Source organism: Glossina fuscipes, unplaced genomic scaffold (assembly GCF_014805625.2).
Source record: "Glossina fuscipes isolate IAEA_lab_2018 unplaced genomic scaffold, Yale_Gfus_2 0, whole genome shotgun sequence".
In the NCBI taxonomy this organism is placed as follows: Eukaryota; Metazoa; Arthropoda; class Insecta; order Diptera; family Glossinidae; genus Glossina; species Glossina fuscipes.
This window is the reverse complement of record NW_023998414.1, coordinates 14318805-14324804: the sequence shown is the minus strand read 5'-3', so window position 1 is coordinate 14324804 and position 6000 is coordinate 14318805. Positions and strand designations below refer to the sequence as shown.

At 26.3% G+C, this 6000-nt stretch overlaps 1 long non-coding RNA gene across 1 annotated transcript; it reads left to right on the top strand.

The window, feature by feature from the left end:
* Positions 1-1875: 1875 nt before the first annotated feature.
* Positions 1876-3861, top strand: LOC119640765. The gene is made up of 2 exons (XR_005247738.1): positions 1876-2561; positions 2624-3861. It is a non-coding gene; the product is annotated as an uncharacterized LOC119640765 (long non-coding RNA).
* Positions 3862-6000: the final 2139 nt, after the last annotated feature.

Sequence of the window (6000 nt, the reverse complement as noted above, 5' to 3'; positions counted from 1 at the left end):
CCCTCTTACAGTTCCCTTATTTTGCTTTACAACTCTTCCAACCTCTTTTCTTACTATTTTCGTTGATGCATATTAAAGAATGATGAAAGGAAAAAAGAAATTTTAAACGAAAAATATTAAAAAAGCAAAAAAAAAATAAAAAAACAAAAACAAATGAAAAAATTTGTTTTCTCCAAATGCCTTATAAAAATTATTTAGAGAGAAAAAAAAAAAGAAAAGAAAACCTCTAAGCAAAAAACCTACGTTAACTAATTAATCAGTTAATTTAAACTTTTTCTTCTTTTGGGAACCGTTACTGTGTTTATATAAAAAAAAAAAAGTAATTATCAAGTCAAGCAAAAAAAAAAAAATCATTTATTATTTATTTTATAATCATTTATTATTTATTTTATAATTTTTTTTTTTTTTTTGTTTTGGTTTTTTTTTTTTTTTTTTCTTTTCTTTTCTTTTTTTTTCTTTTATTAAATGTTGCATATGTATACTATTGTAAAAAGTAAATGAAAACTTTGCACTATAGTAATTCAATATTTGCCTCGAAGCATTTGAAAATTTGAAAAAAGTAAAGAGTAAAATTTATAAAACTTTCTTCACTATTATACCGTTACAATTTCTTTTTAATGACTTGTTTTGCATACATGTGCAGCTGTTAGTAATGCATCTTTTAGTAAGCAGCAAAAATAGAAAAGAAAAAAAAAAAAAAACAGATTCTACTAAACAATATATCACGTGTACTCTATCCCAGCTAAAGTCTATCTCTCTGGTCTTAAAGCGACAAAAAATTGCAAATGCTGTTTATATAAAGCAGTTAAAAAATTGTCTTTAATGTGAAAACTTGTTAAAGTTCAACTTTGCTATAATGGAACTTTGGATGGGTACGGTATAAGTATTACCCAATCACTTATATAGCAAGAAAAAAAAAAAAAAAAAAAAAAAAAAAAACAGTCAAGATTTCCATCTCTCAGTTTCGCCATTTGTTCTTTTAAGCTTTATTTAAAACTATAAAACAAAACAAAGTTCAAGCTTCGTTACATTTTCTCCATCTTTTCAAGACAACTTGTAAAGCAAACCATATTTTCTAATTCATTCCGGTTCCTGCACGGTGAAAATATGATCCATAGTACTACTCGTCTGCGGGCAATAGTAGAGATAGACATAGCTATTAAAATAGCAATACAACAGTCATATTTTTGTTCATATATTGACGACAAACCTATGCCTTCGCCTTTGCTGTATGCTATAACCATCAGAGATCGGCTTTTGACCGTTTAACTTAGTGCTAATAACATGTAATTGCAATTGCTGCAATGCTAAAAAAAAAAAAAAAAAAAAAAAAAAAATGCATTACTAAACGCTATACTTGATCTAATCAAAGGTTTTAAACTTGCAATTCAATTTCTTAAAACGTTGAATTCATTATTTTATTCATGGTTCAGCATTAATTTAATTATCGAAATTCGATCGATTTTTAATCGAAAATATTTGAATTGAATTTAAAGTTTACAACTTTATTATTTATTTTTCACAATTTATTTTTGATTGAATTTTGCTTTCAAAAAAGTAAATAACTAAATAAAACAAATATTCTCTCAAAGAAAATAAAGAGAACTCTTAAAACTGTGTAGGTATCATTACAACAAAATTTTAATTATATATGTTTTGTGCGTTATTACAAATTTTCTACAATGTTTACTATTTTGGAAATCAAATAAATGAAAAATTATGTAAAAGTATAAAAATAATATATAAATTCAATTTTTTGAATTTATCTAAGCTTCTGTATCACAAGTAATACAAAAAAAAAAAAAAAAAAACAAACAAAAAAACAAAAAAAAAATGAAAATTAAAAAAAAAAAAAAAAAAAACAGAAAGAAAACAAAAACACTTTTACTAATTAAATGAAGAAGCGAACATGAAAAAAAAAAAAAAAAACAAAAATAACAAAAATATCGAACGCAGTAAGTGAAGCTCTTGATGAAGAAAATCCCATTTAATATACTTGATGACAAATCCCATTTATGTATACGTATATGTTGGACGATCGATATTCGATGAATTTTGTAAAATTCCATTTGTTCTTTAAATTCAATTATAATATAATGTATGTTCTTGTTTTTGTATTGGTACACTTGCTTCCTTCCACTGTATGCTTCAATTTATAAGTAAACTGAATGAATATGACTTATCTTAAAGTTGGTCGTCAGAAATATTAGAAGAATTGTGATTTCCAGTTAACATTTTGCCCTCACTGCTACTCAGTAAAGCTAGTAGTAGTAGTAAAGTCTTTTCATAATTCCTTTCGCCAGACGGCCACGCCATACATGCAAGCTTGCATGCATACATATTGTGTTTAGCCAATAGTTGAAGAAAAAGTTGTAGCGAAATCTGGAATATAGGCGTGATACGATTTGATGCTACGATTAGAAACACTTAGCAATCGTTCGAGCTGGTAAAAACAATCCTTATTGCAATTCCCCAATTGAAAACGTCTATTCGAGAAACGAAAATGAACTCTTTTTTTTTTTTTCAGTTTCTTCCATCACCCAATTGAATTTCCATTTAAGGTAATTGTGCCTCAGTTTTGATGTTTTATTAAATTTAACCGAAAATACTTCTCATTTTCTAGATTTCTACTCATTTTCTAAAGACATAGATCATTTTTGTACTGCTCTACTACACATGCGTGCAAGCGGGCGGCGAAAAAGAACTAAAGTATTTTTACAAAAAGAATTACTCCCAAGTAATTTACCATAAAAAAAAAAAAAAAAAAAATATCCATATACGTGTATACCCTCTCCATTCATATGTTCTGTTAATCTTATAGTTAGATATCTGAAATTTCCTGTGCACAGCACAGTTTTCGCTGACACATTCATGCTCAAGACAACCGAACAAATTGTCTACCATAAGTCAAATAATAAATTAATATCGCGTAAACAGTTAATCTGTTAGTTAGTCTCTACAGTTCTGTCGGCAAATGCTTATGCGATTTGTAAATCCTTTCTTAATCGAATCGAAACAAACTCAAAAGGAACCCCAAAGATTTGCGCCCTATCTATATCATTCAATATAAACTTTCCTCTTCTTTTGTTTCTTACCGCCGTAGACTGTATCACAATACGAGTCGGTTTTTTTTTAACAAGAATTTCAATTATAAAATAAACATAATGTTAAGAGCAAATGTACCAGAATAACATCAAAAAGATATGAATTGTATACATTATTCGGAAATTGAAAAATTCCGCGAAATTTCTCACCAGATCCTCATACATACATAGTGTCATCAATTATCTTCCAACTTGTTTCATCAAAAAAGAAGACGAAGAAGAAAAAGAAAAACTCATTTTGCCAAAGTCATTAGTTATTGGTTTGTTGTTGAATTTTGGAATTTTTTTTTTTTAAATTTTCAACCTTTAAAATGTAACAAAAGAGAAAATAAATCCTTTAACTTTATTGCAATGAATTAAAAGCATCCCAATATCGCTGATATGAAAAGAAATAAATAAATAAATAAATAAATAAATAAAAACAAAAAATAGAAAAGTTTTAAAAAATTTATAAATTGATAAATTTTTTTTTTTTTTTGAGACTATATATCCACTTAAAGAAAACTCGGTAAAATTGTTAATTAATTGATTATTCAGAGAATCTTAAGATTAAGATATCAAGAGAAATCAATTTCATTTTGTTTAACATTCTATAATTATATCCTTTAAAATCCTTGTATTAATATTCTCTCTGCCGTTATTCCACTTGGCTAATATCGAACAGTTATGTTTACCGCTTTTACGAATTGTGTTTTGTTATTACTGTACAGAGCTTCAACACCCGGAAATATTTTTTTTTTAAGAAAAAAAAAAAAAAGAAAAAAAAATGAAAGAAGAGGAATTTTTTAACACGTCTTAACTTGTTTCTTTTTAAAGTATTTGATTTTATTTAATTTTTTTAGCAAAGATTTCAAAAATCCTCAAATAATGAATTGCTTCACTACTTTTTCAATACTTTCTTGCAAAGAGCACTACTGTTGTGGATTTGAATTTAAATAGATTTAAAAGTCATTCTGCATTCCTACCCGCACTGTAATATTCTTATATAAGACAACAAGATTTTTCAACATAAGGCATAATACCTTAGGTTAATGATTGGGGCACATAACATCCACTAAGCTGCTGCGGCCATCACCACTCTATCTCTTCGACGTTTCTGACCGATCATTCCGATCGTCGCTGTCTTACACGAATTGGAGACATTCCCTAAATGATTTGTCATATTAGAAACAAAGCAATCCTAATGGATGAATGATATTTCATTTGCAGGTAACTTTACGTAAATCTGTTCGGATAATTCAAAATTATGAAATGATTCGGAATTTATTGGAAAAATCGATTACATAAACTCGTCTATCTATTTTGCGTCTATTAGATCACCAAAAAAGCTATTGCATCGTCTGCAACTTATATGCAAAAAGATGAAAAGAATTAAAATACACTTTAGTGGGATTGTTTTTGCGTTTGCTTTATATTAATCTTATTCAAATCTTTTCTTTGCAATGCAATCGCAATATCTTTACCTAAAATTAAGAAAACGGCATTATTGCACCACTTATACTGAGGAAGAACAATAAAAAAATGTCGTATCGTTGTGAGTGCCTTTACAATTCTTAGGGTATCGCGCTCAAGTACAGGAATATTGAATTTCTTTCTTCTTTTTTTTTGTTGTTATTAATGTTGAGTAAGATAAGTTTCAAAAAATACGGTTTATAAAATTGCTCTCAAAAGTTAAAGGATTTCATTTTAATACTAGTCACAGCTAATGGCAAATATAGGAAATGATTAGAAAAAAAAAAATAAAAATAATAATATATATATACATATATATAAATATATATATATTTATATATATATATATATTAATAAATACACAAGAAAGGAAATATTTCAAAAATTTATTCTTTTCTTTATTAAATAAACACTCCGTTTAGTTATAAAACTAAAAAAAAAAAAAAAAAAAAAAAGAACAGAAAAAAACAAAATAAGCTGATATAAAAAAGGAATAATTTTAATAATATTAAATCTAAAAAAATTATCACACTTTTTTTTTTTTTTTTTTTTTTTTTTTTTTTAATTTTTGGTTGGTTAACTTGTTTTAATACATAAAAAAGCATGCAATCGATATAATTTCTCTTTTTTTTTTAAATTGTTATTTTTGTAAACGTAAATACTAGGTATTACAAAGATGCTTTTTCGGGATCATTACCGTTACAATTAATTTTTGTTTTTATTCAAAGCCAATCTCTAGCAATCATTAATGAGAGAATTTGATATAAAGACGTAAAGAGATAGGAGGATATATTTTCATTATCGATACGACTTAGCGCGATAATGATATGCCTCCACATATACTTATATCAATCGAAAAAAAAAAAAAAAAAATCCTTTAACGAGCTTTCGATTTTTGTAAATTTTCAAGAGCAACTCGAGCAACTTGTAGTGCATATGCCTTGAAGTGACTTATCTTTAATAATCATTATCAATTCCAAAATCAATGTATGATGAATGGAAAACTTTCTATATTCATCACTCACTATTTGATAAAATGAGAAAATGGCAAATAAGTAACTCTTGGCTTGGATGACAAAATATTATATAATTGTTTGATAAAGACATTAGTAATATCGTTAAGAGAAACAGCGAATATTTAATCATTTAAACGTTTAGGTTCTCTTTTACCTTAAAAAAGTATGAATAAACAAATATAAAATAAAACAAAACAAAATAAAAAAAAAAAATTCAACATTTACGAAAATAAAAAAAATACAGAATTAGAAATTTTTCAAAAATCGAAAACGCTATAAAAAATAAAAGCAAAGAAAAGAAGAATTTTTATTTTCTTGTTGAATCAATACAAACAAACATAATACATTAACGGTTTTTGGTATTCGCGGAGACTTCTAAACTGAAACTGTTGAATAGAGTTTTTCTTTTACGCTGCTCAGTAGTAAGG